Raw genomic sequence first — 22,785 nt, 5'->3', positions numbered from 1 at the left:
ACATGTTACTGTAACATGATCATGATTTCTTCAATAATACTCTTGAATCAGCAAGTCCTACCTGGGATTCCTCACCCTAACTTTTTACACAGCCACAAGGCCTCTGTTGTGTATAGTCCTTTACCTAGTACAGGGGTTAAGAAATTCAACACTGTTAGGCTATGCAAGTAAAGACTGAGGTAGGTGGCTGAGGCCAGGGGGATACTGGGTGGGGCTCAGAAAAGCGAGATGTTATTAGGGAAGGTCTCTAAGGGTGGTTACGTGGGCCCGCAGACTTGCCCACTTTGGTAGAATTCTCCTGATGGAACGGGTACTCCTGCAGACATGTCCAGTGCGTTACAGCACAACACAGTATTGCCATCTACAAAGTTCACACTCAACAATCATGCAATGGAGTTAAAAATTGCAAATGATTGCATGATTCCTTTAAAAGTAAGTTTATGATTTTGTGTCAGGCTACATTTCAGGTCTCCTCAGCTGCATATGGTCTGCAGGTTACAGGCTGAACACCTAGACAAAGGGCCTATAGCCATGGGGTCTGGGGCGAAGCGGCAGGAGTTGAAGATGAGGATAATGCATACAAGGGCAGTCAGAGACTGGGGCTATAGAAAGAGGCAGGCTTGTGTTTTGTGGTCCAAGTTGTGTGTATATGATATGTGTGGGGTTGAACATGCAAGATTTATAACAAGGCTGTCCCTTAGGAAAGAGTAGTATTTGGACACCACGACCATGATTTTATTGTCTAAGGAAAATGCAGAAAAGTATCATCAATGGTACCAGGCCAAAGAAGGTGTCAGTAGTTTATGATGTGCAGAAGGGTGGGGTCACACTACAGGGTCCATCCCTCCCTAGTCATTTCCACTTCCAGAGGATACAGTATATCAAAGAAGAAACCCCAGTTTCAAAGAAACCAAGGTCCCCCCAACACTCACCTGATTACAGCCTTCTTTTAATAATCTTCACTTCTTTTAAAGTGTCCACTCAGAGTTGTGTGCACAAATTCTGGTCCTTTGTTCAATGAACACAGTAACAGAAATTTGTCTTAGAGAGCACATTTAAAAGAAGTACACTCTATAAATATAGTTGGACATTTACTGCTTAAAAACCTGTATATGAGGTATATATATGAAGTATGCTGAATACACACGTGGATAGGTGAATGTCTTGGGCTTAGGAAGAGTGACAACTTGTGTTGGAGACATGACTCAGGAGGTAATGTCTGCAATACAAACATGAGGACCTGAGATCTGGTCCCCAGCCCTCAGCTTAATAGTCTGGTGCAGGAGTGCTTGCCTCTGATTCCAGCCCTGGCAGGTGGAGACAGTGGGTGGATCCTTAGATTTGTTGGTCAGTCTAGATGAACTGGTGGTCTCTGTGTTTAGTGAGAGAACACTGCCTCAAAAATAAAAATAATATGGTCTGGTACTGGGGCTGGAACGATATCTCAATTGATAGGAATGCTTGTTGCTCATTCAGAGAATGAGTTCAGTTCCCAGCTCCCATATTGGGGGATTTACAGTCTCCCTAACTCTAGTTCCAGGGGATCCAGTACTCTCTTTGGGCCTTGGCAAGCATAATACCTACACCCCCACACACCCACCCACACACATACTCCACACACACGAGAGTGAGGGAGAGAGAAAGAGGGCAAGCGAGAAAGAGAGCAGACAACTTTGTAAATATATTCTCAGAGTACCAGTTTCCTCATCTAAAGCATAGGGGTGCTTTCTATGATTGTGGAAACATTAGAGGAACAATTGTTTAGTTCCTGCTACAAAGCAGATGCCTAACACACGTTACCCATGCTTACAGCCAAATCAAATGTCTCCATTCTAGGCTTGTCTGGTGCAGAGCATCCACTGAGAGTCGTGCAGGGCACATGGGAGATTTCCTAAGAAGGGATAGTTAGAATTTCTTCGGAGCTGTCTTCTCAGTCTTCTCAGTGCTCTTGGGTGTCCCTGCTCCCACCCTGGAGTAAGAGGAGGGAACCTCTAGTTTGTTAACGGGACACAAAGAAGGGAACCAGGGCAAGTCCTCATTCTTGGGATTTGTATTACCATAGCTTAGAGATTCATGCCTGCATTCAGACCAGAGAAGGGTTTATTTACTCCAGAATGCACACTTAGCACCTCCGTCTTTTAGAGGTCCCTTATCTGACACCTGCATATGAGGTAAGACTTTTGCCCAGGCCAACTCCCCTCCCTCACTCTGTAGGGTGAGCAAATTCTGTGCCTTCATGCCGAGTCACAGTGTGATTGGTTCCTTTGAGCCAGGTGGCTGCTCTCCTGTGTCCCAAAGCCATGTTGAATCCAAACTGGGATTGGGGAGACCTCGCTAGACTGAGTCCATCCTGAAAGCAGGGTTGGACTGTCATACTAGAGGGTAGTGCTGAGTCCATTCTAGAAGGAGGATCAGACTGTTGGACTGTCGTACTGGAGGGTGACTCTGAGCCTTTTATAAGGTGATCCTGAAAGTCTCTTTGAAGAAAGTGGGTCTAGTCCTCACTGTCCAGATTAGATTTACTTATTGGCCCTTATAAATATCTCTGTGACTTAAAAAAAGTCATCATTTTGTCTGGGAATCTCCATGAAGAAATTCTCAGTCTTTTTGCTTCTGGGATAAGACTTGGAGGGGCTGAGTAAAGGGTCATCCACACATCCTCCAAGGAAAGTTCCTGATGTTTCGTTTATTTGATCCTCTGGCATCTTTCCCATGGGTACTAAGGAAATTCCAGGTATTGGAAGTTAAGCCCTAAGTTCTCCCAGTCTGGTGCTAAAGAACAGAGTAAGGCTCACTTCTCTGAAGGTTTCCCAGCAGCAGATCTGGAAAGAGTAGGTCCTGTAGGTCCCTGGAGCAGGAAGGATCATGTGATTACCACTGCCATGCATCCAACAGGAAGTTACTTTTGTTTCTGTACTGTCATAGTTAGAGTCCGTGCTGTCCTATACTGGCTGACTCATGTCTGAACACTTGGTCCTTAGCATGTGGGACCATTTTGAAGGCTATGAAGCCTTTAGGAAATCAGCCTTGGCTGCTGGTAGGAGGGCACCAGGGACAGGACTTGGAGGGAGGAACCAGCCCATAGCTCTTCCTGGGATCTCTGCTCCTTGGATGATGGAGGCTGTCTTCCATTCTCCCCCATCATATTCTTGTAGCCATTCTGGACTTTGATCTCTGACTATGTCAGCCTTTCCTCCCTGAGCTTCTGCTTCCAGCTCTTCTGTCAGTGATGAGAAAAGTGACAAATACACGAACATTTATCTCTGAACGGGCACGTAATCCTCTGTTCTAGAGAGGTGTCTAAGGAAAATATAAGGTTCCAAGAGATAATCCATTATAATCCCTACCCTTACTAACTGCGCTGACCTGGCGGGGGCGCTGAGGTCCTACCCTCTGAGACTGTATAGCTGCTCCCAGTTCTGAGAGGGTGCCTGCTCTACTTCACAGCTGCCCAGTTATGCCGTTCCCTCCCAGGAACCTCTTTGTCTCACCAGCCAACAGCAAAGTGGATGCCTGGGTTAGGTCAGCACTTCCCCTCCTTGGACCTCAGTTGTTTATTTTGTATGCTTCATCCTTCACCTATAGTTTGTAGAGAAGGAACTCCTCGTCCCTAGGTGCAGTAAATGCACTCCTCAGTTACCAACCTGTCCCTTGTCCTTCCCTGCTCCTGGCCCCAAAGCAGCCCCGAGAACACAGAGACCAACCCAGCCAGTTCATTCTTCCTCTTCCTCCCCATTAGTTCTTCCAATCACACTTAACAGCCGCCTGGCTTTTGGCCGCAGCACGGTATATAATAACCTGCAATTATTGTCCACTTAAACTGTCCCCAGGGCCTTGTCTGTTGTGCTGCCTGGCTCGTACCGCTGGCCTGCTGATTTTCCTGTCAGAGTCAAAGCCAATGAGAAGAAAGTCCCTGACAGGGCCAAACTGACAGCCTGTTTGGCAGGGCACCACCACTGAGCCTGAAGCTTCCTTAGAGACAGGGCCACAGAAGGGACCACTTCCAGTTACAGTCTTATCCAGCCTTGGAACACCAAGCTTCTGGGCTGCTCACAGCCTTTCTCATCTTCTAGTCCCCGATTCCTTATGTGCAGTGCCTCAATGTCAGCCTCTGTGCCTTTGCTAACCCACCGCATGCCAGACCTTTCTAGGCTATAGTCTTCCTCCCTGTATCTGTGCAATGAAGGCAATTTATATGCAGGACTGTGGAAGAGTAGAGAGGTTAGTTGTCTTTTCAGGGGTACGCAGACAGGAAGTGAGAGTACACTAGAATTCACCTATTTAAACCTTTGCTGTGCAATCTTCCCTCGTAGTAACAACTTCTCCACATCAATGGTTCTGCTCCAGCTTTCTCCCTCCAGGAAATCCATCTCCACCACTGCAGTGATAGCTGTCTTGCTGTTTGATTCCTGAAGCATCTGTGTGCTACCATCACTACTCATGGCTCCCCCTTCCTAACGTTTCCTGCACGTGTTCTTGTGAGCATCACTGGGGCCCAACATTCACTGCCTCTATCTGAAATGTCAGTCACCAACTAGTGGGTGATGTCTGCGTAAAGATGGTGATAATGAAATAGATTTCTAGGATGCAGGAAAACATATGAGTCTTGTGCCACCATTGGGGGACCGCAGAATCTGAGGGCATCATGTTTTCTTTTATACCACTCCATGTCTGGTAACTCACTGGCCAGAGACAAAATGGAGAGGATGCTGGGGCTCCCTGATGGGGGTGCTGATTTTGGTGTGTGCGTGTTCACACACTTGCATAGTCCAGAGTGCAGGGGTGATGATGGTTGTGGGACTTGGAAAGCCAAGGGCTGCCAGCAGAGCGGGACTCTGAAGAGCAGTATGTGGGGAGAGTCATCTAGGCTCCTAACTCACTGGAAGTCCCCATGTGGGGAGGACAGGACCTAAGGACCATTTTCAGTGAGTCTGCCTTATGTCCAGCTTCAGACCAGTCCCCCAGCAATGACCCGGGAACTCTCCTGGCTCACTCACCCTTTTTTTTAAAGGTTGCATCAGTTGCAGCCCCTTTCAATTCTTTGCTTTGCAAATGCTTCTAAGCAAGCAACTTCCTTGGGAAGTAGTTTGGGGACAGCCTGAGCCCTTTTCTGGCCTATCATATCTTACAGGTTAAGTTCAAGGCTGACTTGAAGGCAAATTGTCAAGGAGTTGGTGCGGCCCAGGTTTTTGTCTTCTGCATCACTGGAGTAGCGTAAGGCAGGTAGAGGGGCCTGATGTCCTAAGGTGCCAGAGACAGTGCCTGCCCCATTGCCCTCTGCCTGCTCTTCTCTGCTTTCAGACTCTATATAAACATCCTGTTGGGTGACCCTCAACCTTTAGAGCTGAACTAAGACTCTTCAGGAAGGAGCTGGGAAAAGATTCCCTGGTAGGGACAGGGACCAGAATGAATGCCTGGGTGAAGAGCAGGCACACATCGGTCTTCGTTTCCTCCAGCTTTATTCTCCTGTCCCTTTACAAGGTCCCACCTATGCCCAGGCAGAAGACTACACACCTGCTGGTTTAGAGCAACTAGAAAGGTTTCAGTGTAAAATGCTCTTACAGGCTCACGTGTTTGAACACTTGATCTCCAGCTGGTGGCGCTGTTCAGAGAGGCTGTGGAACCTTTGGAAGGTAACCTCCTTGAAGGAAGTGGGCTGGTGGAGTCTTAAGTCCTGCTTTCTGTCCCGTTTGCTTCCTGTTCTGCCCAAACAGGAGCAAGCAGCCCTATGCGCCCTATGCTTCTGCCATTGCACCCACAGCTCCCCCCCACTCCTGCCTGCCACCTTCCTTCCTGTGATGGAAATACCCAAAGTGCAAAACAGAACAACAATCAGAACAACAAAAGCATTCCTCCCTTAAGTTGCTTCCTACCAGGGATTTTGTCATAGCATTGAGGAAAGTGTCTTACACGTACCCTTTCCTCTTATACTGTTATCCAGTTTGCTGTGAACAAACTCCATCTGTAGTCGCCCCCATCATAGCCTAGGTGGCCTCTAAGGTAGGGGGAAGCTTCCTTGTCATGTGGGAGGGACCATGGGGTTTCCTGCAGCCTTGATGTTCTCTATGAGAGGTAACAATTATTTTTCTCCATGGTCTCCATTCCAGCCTAAAGTCCTGGTGTACCAGGTGACCACCATGCTCATAGGTGGTCTCTGGGTCTAAGTGGCTCTTGGTTAGGATTGCTATTTCTGCGATGAAACACCATGACCAAAAAACAAGTTGGGGAGGAAAGAGTTTATTTGGCTGACACTCTCACATCACTGTTCATCACCAAAGGTGATCAGGACAGGAATTTAAGCAGGGCAGGAATTTGGAGGCAGGAGCTGATGCAGAAGCCATGGATGTGTCTTGCTTACTGGCTTGCTTTCCTTGGTTTGCTCAGCGGGCTTTCTTATAGAACCCAAGAACACCAGCCCAGGAGGCGATGGCACCATGCACCATGGGTTGGGCTCTCCCACACTGATTGTTAATTGAAAAGATGTCTTACACCTGGATCTCATGAAGGCATTTACTGAGGCCCCTTCCTCTTTGATGTCTCTAGCTTGTGTCAAGCTAACATACAAAACCAGCCAGTACATATATCTACCCACAATCTCTGCAGAGAGGCCATCTCTCCTTCTCCAGGTGTCCTGGAGCAGACTGGGCCTTCTGGTTTTCCTACTCAAAAAGGAAACCAGATAGTTTCTGAAATTCCCTCATGCCTAGACAGAGAGGGTGGGTGGATAGATCACGAGGATGGTGCCTATGTCTAGCTTTCTGCCGAAGCCCACCGTTCTTTGGCACCTCCATGAAGCCTAGGCTGCACACTGCCACCCCACAGGAGGGAGAGCTCAGTCTGCAGTTTGGAAGTTCTGTGGAACCTGCCCCTTTCTTTTCCCATGCTGCCCATAGCTCTTTCTAGTTCATTCTGAAGTCGCAGGATGAGGCGGCCTGGTGTGTAGCTCCTCACCTGACCTTCCTTGCCTTTTCTTTAGGTCAGGGCAGCTTCTGAACAGCTTTCCCCCAGGTAGAGGATACTGGAGAATGGTCCCATTGTGCTGTGTGGTGGGTGCAGCTCCAGCTGGGGACGTGGAGCAGAGTGTTGGAAGACTTGAAAACCAGTGTCTTGTAGAGCTGTATGGTATATCAGAGGTGTCAGCATGCTTTAAAAATAACTTATAACAGCAAAAGTTCAAGGTGTCTTTCCTAACAAACTTTGATCATCCTGATTGATCATCCTTTATGCAGAAAGCTTGACAACCTAAGTGATTCATCTAAGTGTTCAGCTTACGTCCAGTGGTCATCTCTTAGCAGCACAGGAAGAGCCTGAACACGGGTCTTGCTGGCAGGGCTCTGTGTGCGTGCTCTGGCACTTCCAGCATCTAGAGACGTGTGCTGCAAAGCCACGCTCATCACCTCCTGTGTGCTGACGGTTGCTCGTCAGGGATGCGTGTGCATCTCTCTTTGCACATCTCCATTGGAGCTTATTGTTCTTTCTTTGTGTTGTTAATGCCTCTGGCCTCTGGGAGTGCTCTATATATACAAATAGGAAATCCGAGAATCAGGATTGCCAAGCTGAAAGGAACACCAGGCATCTTCTAGTGTTTTCTCATTCTATACTTTTGGCAATTAACAGCCACAGAGGAGAAGTGATTTACTCAGGGTCAGTTATATCAATCAGTCAATCAATCAATCAATCAATCAATCAATCAGTCATCAATCCCCTTCCTCTGTGCGCTCTTTTGTTCATCAGTCTATCTGTCTGTGTCTTTTCCTCTCCATCCTTCTCTGTGTTCCATCTTCAGCCAGAGCCGAGGCTGACAGAGGCATTGGGGATGTTGTTTTCAGGAACATTGTTTAGAAGTTGCTCATGACCACTGAGGTGGAGGCTTAAGATGTGTCTGTCTTTACTGTAAGTCTGAAGCCCAAGGGTGCAAGGCTTCATTCTCTGGGAGGAGCCAGAGGAAGGAAGGGGAGGGACTGGCTCCATTGTTAGGAAACCTGCTTTCAGCCTGGCTCTTCTTCCCTGGTCCTTCCCTCCAGAAGCTGCTTTGGTCAACTCAGGGAGAAGGAAGGAGGTGGCATCTTCCTTCCAGTATCCTTTTCTCCAGCTCTGGTTCAGCCTCTGAGTCAGCTGTCCTTTTAGGAAAGGAATACATGTTATTTGTCACATACCCCAAAGGCACAGCAGAAATCCTCGCTCTAATCCTGCTCTGCCGGTGCTAGAGTTTGGCACTCAGTTCTCAGCGACAGAGCAGAAGCGACTGTCTGACTGATCTCTTTTCCATGGAGGCCCAGAATTGTGGGTTTGAAATGATCTCAGCAACCTTCCTCTTTTTCCTGAGTTCACTGTTGTCCGTTGTCCAGAAGTTTCTCTGGTACACTTAGTTACCTTCTGCAGAGCGGAGCTCATTTCTCCACATGGCAGCCAACTGCTTTAAGAAATCCAAATTTTCACCCCTAAAGACAAACCCTCTCCCCTTTCCTTTGTTTTGCCGTAGGTTGGAAAGAGGCAGCTACCTTTGCTTGCTTCCTGTATTTTGGTCCTTTGGTTTGTAATACTTTTAGACCTATTTTTTATTTTTCCCCCACCCACCCACTTCATCAGAGTTATTCTTACTAAAGTCAACAGTGGCTTCTTCTTATAATTCTAGTAGCCACCTTCAGTCCTCATAAGGAAGCTATTAACAACGTCTTCCTTGAAGGGGTCTCTGCTTCCAAGAAAATAGTACACTTTGTCCATCTGCCAAGTCCCATTCTCTTTTCATCGGAAACCTTTTTTTTTTTTTTTTTACAGGTCTTAGATATTGTGGCTACCCTGGTTCTGCCCCTGAACTTTTCTTCTCTTCAGGTTTACCTGCTTACACAGGATGGTAATCCTCTAAACACTGATGATCTGAATGAGCATGTCTAGTCTCTCCTGTCTCACAACTTCTAGAATTCTCCGTGAGAAGAAACTCAGGCTCATTCTGTGAAAGAAAGAAAGGATTTCTTCCACTGTTCTCTGATTGTGTGTGTGTGTGTGTGTGTGAGAGAGAGAGAGAGAGAGAGAGAGAGAGAGAGAGAGAGAGAGGAGGGGGAGAGGCGCATGCTATGTTTATGGGTGTTCATATGTGTGTGAACACACGCATGTGTGCACGTGTGTGAGTACACTTGTACACATATGTGTATATGTGTGGAGGCCAAAAGTGGCAGGGCCTCTTGACGAATCTGGTGCTCAGCAGTTCCAGCTAGTCTTCCCTAGAGACAGAGACTGTGCTTCCCGAGTGCTGGGATTATAGATGACTGCCTCATCCACATGGCATTCATGTCGTTTCTGGGCCTCCCAACTTAGCTCCTCACACTTGCGTGGAAGTACTTTATCCACTGACTCAGGTCCCCAGTAACCAAACTCCCTATTTTGAGGAGTGGTCTGTCAACTAAGCCAGAATAAGAACTTCCCTGGCCACACCTCTCTCTCATCTTAGAGAAGGCCATACTCACTGAGGTCTGTGAGCCCCATTCCTCCTTCACCTTCTTCCTGCTGACCCGCATTCTGCCTCACCGGATTGCCAGTCTGCTAAACGGTCTCTTTGACCTTGGCCTGTTTCTGACCCACACACCCTTGGTTCTGGGCACAGAATGGAGTTTCTAAAACAGTTTGGCATTCCAGATCCATCTTCAACACCTTTCGGAGGCTCCTTGTTGCCTCCGAGATATAGCTCACTTTCACCCACTTGTATTTCATGATCCTTCTGACCAGTTGAGCCCAATTTGCCTTTTCTTTTGGACCCTTCACCATCTCCCCCTTCCTTTTCTGTGTTCTGGATAAAGTTTGTGACATTTATACAATAATTTCCTCTGCTTCCATTGGCTTACAGATCCCACCACCTCTCCCATCCCATGTATCTTCCAGGAACCCACTCATACTTCTTTGTTAACTGGTGTGCTGTGATCACATTTCTTCTGATGTCGAGGCTGCAGGGAAGTGTCTTTTGCCTGACCTCTACAGGAAAGAGATATGCAGCCTTTGGGTGCCGCGAGGAAATATACCCTTATCAGCCATTCACCTAATTGTATCTGCTATTACTTGGTGCTAATTCCTTTCTCTATCCCAGTAGACCCTAAGGTCCTTGAAGGGTAGGTTTCTGCTTCCTTTCTTGTTCAAGTCTGAACACCTAGTGCCCTGCCCTGGTGGCTCAGCCAATACCCACTGCCTGATTGAGTGACTGAAGAGTGCTTGGATGTCAGGGCGAGTGGGATTTTGATTATGCAGGACAGTAATGGAGTGTTGAACGTTGTCCCCAGTAGTGACCCGAATGATGGTTGACAAGGGGGCTGCATGCAGAATGGAGTAGACATGGGGTGATCAGGAACTTGGGAGTGGTACAGGGTTGAGATGCCTTTTCCATTCCCATCCCATATGCTTCCCATGGAGTCCAGGAGATGGAGGCAATTCATGCATAATTGAAAACAACCCAAATCCAAGGATGGACTCATAATAAGCTTGTCGTGAAACTGAAACAATCTCATCCTACTCCGCGGAGGTGCTTGTCCACTCCATTCTCCAAATCTGATTGCTTTTCTTGGTTCCCATCCTCCCTCCTACAAAGACTGAGAACAAAAGAGGATGATCTCTGTTTGAGACGATGCTCCTGTTCGATTGGAAGCTGCCTTATTATGACCGTTGCTCTCTGAAATACATGGACAGCTTTCTGATAACTCGTCTGGGGTTTCTGACCCCTAGGAAGAATAAAATTACATCTGGAAGAGTCCAAAAAAACCTGACTGGGTTTTTAAAAGTTCATGCTGGCTAAATTGGTAGCTTATCTCAACTCTAATTTCTGGGCTAGGAACAAAGAACACTCTCGCATGGCTCTGTCTCGCCTGACCCATGCTCTCCAGCACAGTGATAAACAGGGGTGTGCTGTTTTGCTCTTTGTTATACTGGGTTCTGCCCCATCTCTCTAAAGAAATCTTATAAATCATTGATGAGAATATTTCTATTTTTGTCTTAAATATCCCAGCCAAGAAAGCCTCATGAACACTTTCCAAATCAGAAGCTGGCATTGCACGATGCTTCCCTCATTGATGGCAGGCCCATTTCATTGTTTTTTTTTTCTTCACTTTTGGCTCTGCTATTGGTGGCAACAATGCCAAGTCTCAGCCTGTGGGTGTGGAGGCAGGGCTGCTTCTGAGACTGAACTCTGTGTGGCCTTTCTCTTTCCCCTCTGTCTATTGTGCTCGACACTTCCTATCTGCAATGATAACTGGTGTTCATTTTCAGTGAGGCTTGTTCCGACCATCTTTCTGTCTCCTCGACCACTCCCCGCCTCAAACTTTGTGCCTAGAAATTCAACTCGCTTGACTACCAACCTCCATCTGCACATACAAGGTTCAGTGGAAAAGAGGCCTTATCACATGGCACACGCCAAATCACATTTGCTCACAAAGACAACGTTCCCCACTCTATTGCCATTAGCAAGGGGATGCAAATGGCACATGACAGACAATCTACAGTTGAGTTGAGTGCATAAGTGAAACAGAAGGCCTAAAGGACTTGATGCACTGCATGCATGTCGGGGCTCTTCCATCTCCAAGAACTCTCTGGACTTGCTACTAGAAGGTGGCTCAACACAGAGCTTTTCTGGGGCTTCAGAATAACACCCTATTGAGAAGGTAAAATGAGGAGAATTATTATTTTTTTTTTCTGATGATCTTCAACTTGTTGGATCTGTCTCTCACTTTGGCTTCTCAGGCTTCAAAAAAAAAAAACTTCACATTACCTCTTCCTCGCTTGTGAATTGTTTGCTTTAGCATGAGCTCTCTAATCCAAGTAAGTCCTGTATTCCAGACAAGAATAGAAATAGACAGAGGAAGAAAATGTGTCCATTTAATTAGCAGTCAGACTGTGCAGACTCCATTCAGCAGGCATTCTCTCTCTCTCTCTCTCTCTCTCTCTCTCTCTCTCTCTCTCTCTCTCTCTCTTTCTCTCTTGCATTCTCTCCAACTGCAGTTTTCCCTCCCTCAACACCTCCCAGCACACCCACCCCCAATCCACTCTGTTTCCCTTCAGAAAGGAGCAGGCCTCCCAGGGATGTCAACTGAACAATGTAACAAGATTCAACAAGACTAGGCACAAACCCTCATATCAAAGCTGTCAGAGGCAACACAGTAACAGGAAAAGGGTCCCAAGAGCAAGCAAAAGAGTCAGAGACAACACCACTGTCACTGTTAGGAGTCCCACAAGAAACCCAAGCTAAAAAAAAAACACCATAACATGAATGCAGAGGACCTGATGCAGACCCATGCAGGCTCCATGATTGCTGCTTCAGTCTCTGTGAGCCCCCTTGAGTCCCATTTGGTGGGACACTGCTTTTATTTTTAATATTAGCGGTTAGAATCTAAGTTCAAGAAGGAATAAACAATATATTTCCAATACTTTTTGAAAAAAATCAAAGTTTTTATAGCCCCTTTTTTGACAACATGGAATGTTATGGATTTATACAGCTTATTTAATCGCACAGGTATGCAGCAGAAAAATGTTACATAAATCACAATGACCAAGGAGACTGGGCAATTTTTATTATGTCTTTGTAACAATTAGTTACTTTAGAGAGAGAATTCATTCTTTGGTATTTGATGCCTGTGGAGATGGTGTACTTCTTTGCCACAACTTATGCGCCAATGGGAAGTGAGAAACCAGAACTGTGAAGCTGCCCACTAGTACCAAACTGCCTGGGTTGAAGCCTGCCTTAACCAAGGATGTGCTGTCTTCCATGAGCGTAGTGCTCTGCACAGTGGCAGGGGAGGTGAGTGTAAGACCAAATGCAAACACCTGAATGAACTTTGCTCTCAGATGACTTGCTTCTCCCCAGAGATCCCTGCTTACCTCCTGCAGAAGGCGGCATTTAGACTGAGTGTTGGAGGAGAATGCTGATCTTACAAGCCAAGATTGTGCCTGATACCTAAAAAGTGTTCAGCAAATGCTGCTGGCAACTTAAGAAGAGACGTGTGTTCCAGGCAGACGGAAAGAGTGAGACACGGGAAGCGCGAGGGCCAAGCTCGTTTGGGACGTGGTGAGTCATATTCCGGGAGTTCGGCACAAGCCTGGAGTGACTGAGCCAGTATCTGAGGATGAATCTGGTTGGCTGGGTGGCGACTGAGTGTGAAAGTCCTTGAATTGAGCTGAGGATTTTAGACTTTAATCAGAAGGCGATGGAAATCCCTGAATGTGTTGGAGCAAAGACAAGGCACGATCTAATGTTGGTGAGAGGCTGTGTGGGTTGGTAGGGGCTGGGAGCAGAGCAAGCCTCGCGAGGCTAATGCGATGATTGACTTGTGAGTAGCAGAGTCATGAACCTCAAGAGAAGCCGTGAGTGGCAGAGGGGCTTTGTGAAGACAGAACATGCAGTTCTGGGGGTTCCCTTCATGATGCATTTTTTTTTCTTTTGCCTAGGAGCCTCTGCTTCTCTTTGTCCTCTTCTGTCGCACTGTGTTCCATATTATCAGCCCCTTAAGGGGTCTGCCGCCTACACCTCCTCCCAGAGGACGCTCATTCAGATGCAAGATTGACTTGAGACTGGAGTGTGTGGATGCATTCGTTAAGATCCTTACTTATTCATAAGTTGTTATTTGATGTCTTCCTACAGGTCCAAAATGATTTGAGTTATGCAGTGTGATTATATGCAAATGTGTGTTTTCCCACCCCACGAACCTGCAGTCTCACAGGTGTTTAAGAAGAAAGACTCTAGAATCGATGACCTTGATTTGAGCCTGATTCCTTCACCTGTAGGATATCTGCCAATGGCTAGTTTCCTGTTTGCCTCGAGCCTCAGAATTCACACCTTTGGAGCTGGGAGGAACATAGCCTTCTCCTGATTTTATTGCCTAGTTCAATAAGATAACACCTGCTGAGTGCTTAGTATAGTACCCTGAGCACCAGAAGCAGTCAGTCAATACCACTACTGTTATCAGTGTTTTTCAAGCATTAATGGTCAGGGTGGGAATCCTACCTTTCCTAAGCCCTTGTCAGCCCAGCCAGTGTGTGAGTGCTTGTATTTTTGCAAGGCGTGTCTTCAAGTCTGGTTACTAGTATTCTTCCCCTCAAATCCTGACCATCTTACAAACTGATTTAGTGAGTATCGGTATGTGATACAAGTACCTACATTCACAGTTGGGGCAAATTCATATAAAGACCTAAAAGACAACCCAAGACTTAACCTTTGCCCTCAGGGAATTCCCCTGGGGAAGGGGTGGTAGAGTGCATTAATAGGAGAGCCAGGACAATGAGACAAAGGTATAGGGTACCCAGGCCAGGTGTATGCTCATTGGGAGCAGCAGCCCTGCCAGGGAAGTACAGTGGTGGGAATGGACTTCCTGGACTGTCTCTGTGCAGCTACCAGACAACTTCCTGTCATCCTCAGCCCAGGAAAGATGGGACTACAGGTGACACCATGAGCCCACGGAGTCAGGAAATCCCTGACATTGAACACTTCTCTTCAAAGCAAAATAAATAAGCAAATATTGAATGCAAGTAACTGAATGTGTGAATGTTACAGAGTCACACCATGGGCATTCGTCCCCACTGAAGAGGAAGCTGCAAGTGTTGGGACACATCAGTCAGATTTGCCGCTCCAGAGCCTGTCACTGTAAAAATCTGCCATAAATAAGGCAGAACTTAGACCTGGCTATCCTGAGGGACTTAGAAGTTTAAACCAGGACAAAGTTTAATTTGGGAAGTCATTGCGTTTTTAAATACTTTACTGTGTTCCAATGGGGATGCTTTCTCCAGCTGAGAAACAGAAAGTACCCATAGGCCTTAGAGCCTAACACTGGAAGGGGTAGATGGACCCTGCTCAGAAAACCACTTTTAGAATCAAGCTCCTCTGGTGTCAGATCAAATGTCTAAAGAAGGGAGAAGCTGACTTCCACTTCTGTTATTTCATGCACTGGGTTGTGTGTGTATATATCTCTCCTCTCCCCCCCCCCCCTGTGTGTGTGTGTGCATGTGCTTGTATGTGATCTCATGTGCATAGTCATATGTGTGTACATGTTTGCAGAAAACAGAGATTGATGTGGGCATATTCTTCTTTCCTTCTTATATCCTTATGTATTGGATAACACTTGAAACTAAAGTTAGTCGACTTGATTGGTCTCAGGGATTCCTTGTCTCTACATCCTGAAGGACTGGGATTATAGGGAGATACCACACTCAGCTGGCACTTATTTGGGTGCTGGGGATATGAACTTAGGTCCTTATGCTTGTACAGTAAGCACTTTTCCCACTGAGTTGTCTTCCCATCTCTTAAATGGCATTCTTCAAAGGAGAAGACATGCTTTGGAAACTTTACTTTTTTTCCCCCTGGTTTGATTGATTGATGAGTGCTCTGGTCTGCAGATATTTCATTGAATTAGCGGCAAAGATTTAAAATGTGAGCTACATTGGAAGGTCTGAAAGGTCGGGGCAGGTGTTATGGGCTGAACAGAGGGCACCACACAGTCTACAGTCTTACCTAACTGCTTACATGCACCTTTGTGTCTTTGACTTTGCAGTCTTAATCTGGTAAGCTGCTCCCTAGGTCTCTTTTGGGCTCTTTCAGTGTCATCCTGGTGATGTTATATGCACCTCAACTTACTGTCTCAGCTAGTCCCAGCTAACTTGTGGAAACCAAAGAAGTCATATCCCAACTGTTTTGAGCTTTCACAGTTTCCCACTGTATTTCCAAGTGTGCCTGTGAATCAGCAGCTAATGAACTAATGAACTTGGGCAGCAGAATATGTGAGCTAATTCTTGGGTGGTAGCAGGGAAGCATTAAGTACTAAAGCAAGGAAAGGCGTCAATTCTAACAGGTGACTTACACAGTGGTGCTAAAATCATGCTGACCTGTCTGGCTGAGACTTTATGGGGAGATAGGGTAAGCTTAGAAGAATAATCCTTACTTAAAATTTGTGTTGTCTATTCAGCTATAAACTCTCTAGAAATTTTGACCTCGTAGGAGGGAAAAATGTGGTGGTCTTTTTCTCTCCCCAAAGCCACCAGGAATGCACGAGAAATGGAAATACTCACTCTTATTTTTAGCATTTGTTTTTCAACAATATTGTTACTTAAAACACTGACGGATATAAATACTTATTAATCATAAATTGTTGATAATATATGCATAGAGATGCAAGAGCCTTTGTAGGAAGTGAAAGAGCTTCCTTTACAGAAGCCCACCCTTTCCAGAATTGACATCTATTTTAAATTCCTAGGGAAGCAGACCAGGAGACTTATGAAAGGCTGGTATCTGAAGCTCCATAGAAATGCTTCTTCATGTTTCCAATCTAGCCAAATGGTTAAACAGTTCTGTGGGGTCCATCCCTTCGTTGCTGTTTCTAGCTGTGCTCTAACTAACACCATACTAAGAATTGCATTTTTCCTCTCCCGACTTAGATTTAAATCTTGCAATCACTGCTGGGAAGTGAGCTGTATCATCTTGAGAAATCAGACCACAGAGACCAGCCTGCAGCTGGCAGCCTGGGTCATCTCTAATCACTTAACTCTTCATATCAAAGGATGGCTGGGAGCAGAGGATTTTTATTCTAAAATATTCTATGGTGCATTTTATCAAGGAACTTTGGAGAGTTAAAATGAAACGGAGTGTGCGCAGCAAATCCTTGCCTCATGAGTGGACTTGGTACCTATGTACATGGCTGATTCTATGCATATCTCCATGTAATTCTTTCCCTGTGGCTTTCTGCTAATGTTTGAGTGAATAAGTGACTGTGGCATGTTTGTGCATGTGTTTTTGTGTGAGACTATTCAGTGCTTCTTTCTGTGCGTACACTGATGTGTGTGCCCATTGTGTTGAAAATGGAAACTGTTTTTGTTTCCTGGCCACACAGACCCTTATAATCACACAGAATGTATATTAATTACAGCAGTGTTTGGTCAATGGCTTAGGCATATTCCTAGTTAGTTCCTATATCTTAAATTAACTCATTTCAATTAATCTGTGTATCACGATGAGACTGTAGCTTACTGGTAAGATTCCACTATCTTTCTCTTTAGGCAGTTACATAGAGTCTGCTTGACTCTGCCTTCTTTCTTCCTGCATTCAATTTCGTTTTCCCACCTACTTATATTTTGCCTGCCATAGGCCAAAGCAGATTCTTTGCTAACCAATGGTAATAAAATATATTCACAGCTTACAGAGGGGAATCCTCTCTCTCTCTCTCTCTCTCTCTCTCTCTCTCTCTCTCTCTCTCTCTCTCTCTCCCCTTTTCTGTCTAAATAAAAAGGAAGGTTTTAACTTTAGTAAAATTACCTATAACAAAACAGGTATTATGCAAGATTACAATTACAATATTTCTTTGCAAGTCTAAAGTTTTATATTTAATTTATTTTTTATCATAACTAAGGAAAGCTATAACTATCTGGCTTCAACTCTATCAAAGATCCTAGAAGGATATAATATTACCTAAGTAAATAGGAAGTGTGTTGTAAGCAACTTCCAGAACTCTACAATTGACGCAGATAACTTGCTGCCTGGACAGTCACCCAAAGTTCTTCTGTAACATTGGGACATCCATCTTCAGACTACAGGTCCATAGTATCCAGCAGACTTTTCCATAAATTAGGAAATTTGAAATACTGTTTTGTTTATATTGGCAGCTTGTTAGTCACTTTCTTCTGTGTCCTGCAGAATGTTTAGCAGACTCTTTTATGAAGCAGAAACCCTGACGAACTGTCTCACCTTTGGCAAGCTCAGCAGTCATTTCTCTGCATTCAGTTTAGTTTTTCCTCCTACCTATATTTTGCTCTGCCATAGGCCAAAGCAGGTTCTTTATTAACCAATGGTAATAAAACATATTCACAGCATACGGAGGGGAATCCCACATCATTATGTCTATAGGGAAATATTCTCATGTCATAAAGTAAGAACAATACTATTCAAGGCTGGCACCGAAAAATGTCTGAAATAATGGCTGAAATGATTTTTCCACCCACATTTATACCTGGGTACCAGCACTATGCAAATCATGTGCTTGGTTGGCCATGGGCCTTTCTTTGGTCAATGGTGTAGTATACCAAGTGAGACTCAGAGACCTAGTAAGAAATTGTAGATTGAAGTTGTCTTCAATTCTATAAAAATATTATATATTTAAAAATTATGTATATGAATGTTTCCATTTGTGGGTATGTGCATGTGTGAGCTCAGGTAGCAGCAGAGTCCAAAAGAGGACATCAGATTCCCTGGAGCTGGAGTTACAACTTGTTGTGAGCTGTCTGTCTGACACGGGTGCTAGGAACCAAACTTTGGTCCTCTGGAAGATAGTAAGTGGTTTTAATAGCTGACCCCAGGCCCTTTTCTGTGGGTTTTAGGGACTTAGACCAACCACAACATCATTGTACCTGAATTAGGTATGACTTAGCTTGGCCCAGCTACCTTTGTCACCAGAGCTGAAGGCCATCGACTGCCAGCCATATGAATGAGGTTATCACAGCCCTAAATTTCCACCTCATCTAAGTTCTATGTGGCATACATATGTGAGACAATGGAAAGTCCAACAAAAGCATATCCTTGCTGAGTCTTGCCCAGATTGTCTACTTGTATGTTCAGGGATTTGTAGTAAGTAATTGGTGTTTCAAATCCCTTGCTACTGTGGTTTGCATGCAGACAAATCTAACTGACCCATAGAGTTGGTAGCATGAAGGAAGTGCTCTTTGGGATGAAAGGGTGTTGATGAGAATTTGTGCACATGAATTATAGGAAGATAAGCAATTTTATGTTTAATTATTTATAATTCTGGTTGCATCTTATGAGTTAAACAATAGAAAATGGCTCTATTTGGGGCTCTATCATTAATTCTCGTGTAGAGACATGCACATTAATGAGACAAGTACACATGCAGGTCCACAGTCCTGTGTGCTCCACCACTACATGGTTGAGGAATTGAGAAGGAGCTGTTTTAATTCACTTTCTATTGCTTATAACACACCAGAGGCTGAGTAACTTGTAGTGAAAGAGGGTGACTTAGGCTCAGGATGCTGGTCCAAGGTCGAGGACCATATCTGATGGTGGACTTCTTGGCTGATAAAGTGTCAAGATGGCTCGGAGCATCACATGGCAAGAGACAGAAAACTTACACAAGGCACACATGCACACACCCCCTCTATTCACCTTTCATTTTCTCTTACTCATGTGATATATTTACTCTTAATCATTCCCCGGAGGCCTCACCTCTAAACATGGTAGCTGGTTTAAGTTTCTTTCAAAGGTGTCTTTCAATTTTCATTTGTTGCATGTATATGTATGTGCTATGGATGAGCGCATGTGTGTTCATGTGGAGGTCACAGGTAGGTGTCAGGAGTCTTCCTTCATCTGTCTCCATTAAGAAAGGTGTTTGTCTCTGAATCTAGAACTAATTGATCTGATTTGGCAAGACTGGTCAGCCAGTACTAGGTACCTCCTTCTTTCACTGGGATTATAGGCACACACCACCTCATCCTCAGGCACCACTCACCTTGGTTTATTAGATAGGATCTTTTAATAGCTTAGATCTTGTGAAGTAAGCTTCAGAGAACCACCTATCCCACAGTTCACCTCCCAAGTGCTGGGGTTATAAGTAGGTACCAACATGGCTGTTTGTTTGTTTGTTTATTTATTTATTTTTTAAATTTATTTATTTATTAAAGATTTCTGTCTCTTCCCCGCCACCGCCTCCCATTTCCCTCCCCATCCCCCAATTAAGTCCCCCCCCCAGCCCGAAAAGCAATCAGGGTTCCCTGTCCTGTGGGAAGTCCAAGGAACCCCCACCTCCATCCAGGTCTAGTAAGTTGAGCATCCAAACTGCCTAGGCTCCCACAAAGCCAGTGCGTGCAGTAGGATCAGAAACCCATTGCCATTGTTCTTGAGTTCTCAGTAGTCCTCATTGTCCGCTATGTTCAGAGAGTCCGGTTTTATCCCAGGCTTTTCCAGACCCAGGCCAGCTGGTCTTGGTGAGTTCACAGTAGAACATCCTCATTGTCTCAGTGTGTGGGTGCACCCCTCGCGGTCCTGAGTTCCTTGCTCGTGTTTTCTCTCCTTCTGCTCCTGATTTGGACCTTGAGATTTCAGTCCTGTGCGCTGGTTTTTATAAAATGTGAGCTCTGTGGAGTCAAACTCAGATCTTTTTGCTTGCAAGTGAAACACTTTCCTGAGAGAGAGAGAGAGAGAGAGAGAGAGAGAGAGAGAGAGAGAGAGAGAGAGGGAGAGAGAGAGAGAGAGAAGAAAGGAGGGGAAGGGAGGAAGGGAGGGAGAGAGAGAAAGTGCCCATCTCTTCACTTAAATATTTTTATTTCTTGGTAGCAGAGAAGGTTAATAAAGTGAGAATTCATGGAACTATTTTACCTGGAAGTTTCACATCATCCTGCTTTTGAAGTACTGAACTACATGAACCTTTCAGTTGGTCATGCCTGTAGGCCACAGATAGTCAACTGTCTAGGAACTGCTGTCCTGTTCAGTGTTCTGATCCTTGGATGACACAAATGAAGTCCTTTTGTAAGATTACCCCTGTCCTGCCTAGAATCTAAGGAGGAGAAGTCTGGCAGTTTATCTGTCAGGCTCTCAGTCCTTCCTTCTTCCTCCTCACATAGCCTATTTTAGAGAGGAGAAAAGGGAGGTCCATCAGTATGCAATTGCTGATCAATCTAACATTATTCTAGCTGATGGAAAGCATGGGGCCAGGCATTCTGATTTCAGGTATGATCATTTCCATGTGGATCAGTTGTTCTTGGCTTGGGTAATCCATTACTTACACACAAGGAATATTTTGTGTTCACCGGGTGTATCTGAAACGCAGTGGGGACTGAAGAAGACCATGCACATATTTTCTCTCTTGTTCAAGCTTCTGCTCATTCTTTATGACTTTTTTCTAGTAGGAAACTTCACCTGCAAGTGAGATCCATGAGCTGAGTCCACAGTGCCTCGATGACTCTCTCTCTCTGTATGCATGTGTATATATACATACATATTTATCACAGTTTGTGTGTGTGGTGTATATGTATGTATGTGTATGTGGAGGCTAAAAGTCAACATCGTGTACCTTCACCTTACTAGTTGAGGTTAGATCTTGGAACTTGGGGCTCTCTGATTGGCTAGACTAGCACGTCAGCAAGTCCTTGGGATGTTCCTGTTCCCATTGTATGGATTTGCAGACTCATACCTCTATGTTTGACTTTTATGTAATGCTGGGGATGTACACTCAGGTCCTCATTTTTGTGCGCTAAGTGCTTTCACAGCTTATCTCCCTAGCCTACCCAGTCTTTTCGATAATTATGATTTTTAGAATAGGATGCATTAGATGTCTTAGTCACCATTTAACAATAATATGGCTTTCAATTGCCCATCTGAGAGCACTCATATCATGTATTTAGATGAAACACACACATACACCCCAAAGGGACTTGATGCTCCTATTCCACAGCATAATCAGGGCTTACACTAGGTTTAAGCTTCTTTCCACAATACCCTCTTATCACAGTCAGAAGGTGGGCTACACTTTCTTCTGTATGGGTGTTCATGATGTCACAAGCTGCAGGAACCAGCCAGTAGCTTGCCTGCTCTTCTGTTCTGCAGCTTCCATGGCTCATTGCTTTCTTCCCCCAGGAGATCTGGTCAGGTTTTTTTCACATCTTGTACTCATTGTCAGATTTCAAACAGCCTCACAGTATATGCACATTCATAACATTATATTGAATAGTTATAAAGAAAACCATGCGGCTTCTAATCTCGGTCATTATACTAGTAAGAGTCAGCCACGCTGTTGCATGTAGCTAGGCTTCATTGGTTTTGAGTGTCTCACAATACTGAACTGTGGAGCGCTCTAGAATTCATGTCCTCCTTTGGAGTATTTTCAGGTTCTTACTCTTGAGAATGGTACTGCAAACACTTTTGCGCTTCCATTTTGAACTATACATTTGGGATTTTTTTTTCTTGAGCACACATCCATAAGTGGAATACAATACTATAGAATTTGCAATTATTTACCTTTGTAAGATAATATTAAATTATCTTCCAATGGAGCATATACATTTCTTAATCATTGGGTGCTCCAGCATGTGTATGTGGTCCCTAACAGTTCATGATGCTGCCTTTCTTAATTCTGCTAATCAAATGGCTATCAGAGGTAACTCATTTTGCATTTCCTCGATATGCTCTGAAATGTTTTCTGTTCTTATGAATCTTCTACAAAATTATTGTCCATGTCTTTTCTATGTATTATTGCTTTTGCTCATTTTTAATGAATGTATAGCAATTCTTTTCATACTTTTCATATCAGTCCTTTTCTATTTGGGTATATTGTTAAAAAAGTATGGAACCTGAAGAGTTCAGGGTTGGAAATTTTTGGGGGAGCTTAATTACATATATATAATCTGAGATATATTGGAGGCAGAATCCAAGTTTAAAGAAAAATTGAGTTTCATAATACCTTATACACATAGTCTGAGAATACCATATTTTCAATTATTTTCATAATTTGAATGTAGAGTTTCAATTTGAGTACTATACCAGTGCTCAATAAGTTTCAACTTTTAGATAATTTTAGAGTTTAGATTTCGGATGAAAGATGCTTAACCTCTATATAATACAATATGTGTTTCTGGTTTACAATTTCTATTTTTCTATAGTAAGGTTATAATTTGATGTCTTCTTACACTCTTTTTAGACATCTCTTTCCATGCAGTAACAATTGCTATTTCAAAACAAAATAAAAGCAAAACAAAACAGGAGAGTCAGCATAGTCTTGTGATTTCTATGATATCAAATAATTATATGTTCAACATACATTAGAGTACTAA

The sequence above is a fragment of the Microtus pennsylvanicus genome, chromosome 4 (assembly GCF_037038515.1).
Source record: "Microtus pennsylvanicus isolate mMicPen1 chromosome 4, mMicPen1.hap1, whole genome shotgun sequence".
NCBI classification, from domain to species: domain Eukaryota; kingdom Metazoa; phylum Chordata; class Mammalia; order Rodentia; family Cricetidae; genus Microtus; species Microtus pennsylvanicus.
Note: the sequence above shows the minus strand (reverse complement) of the source record.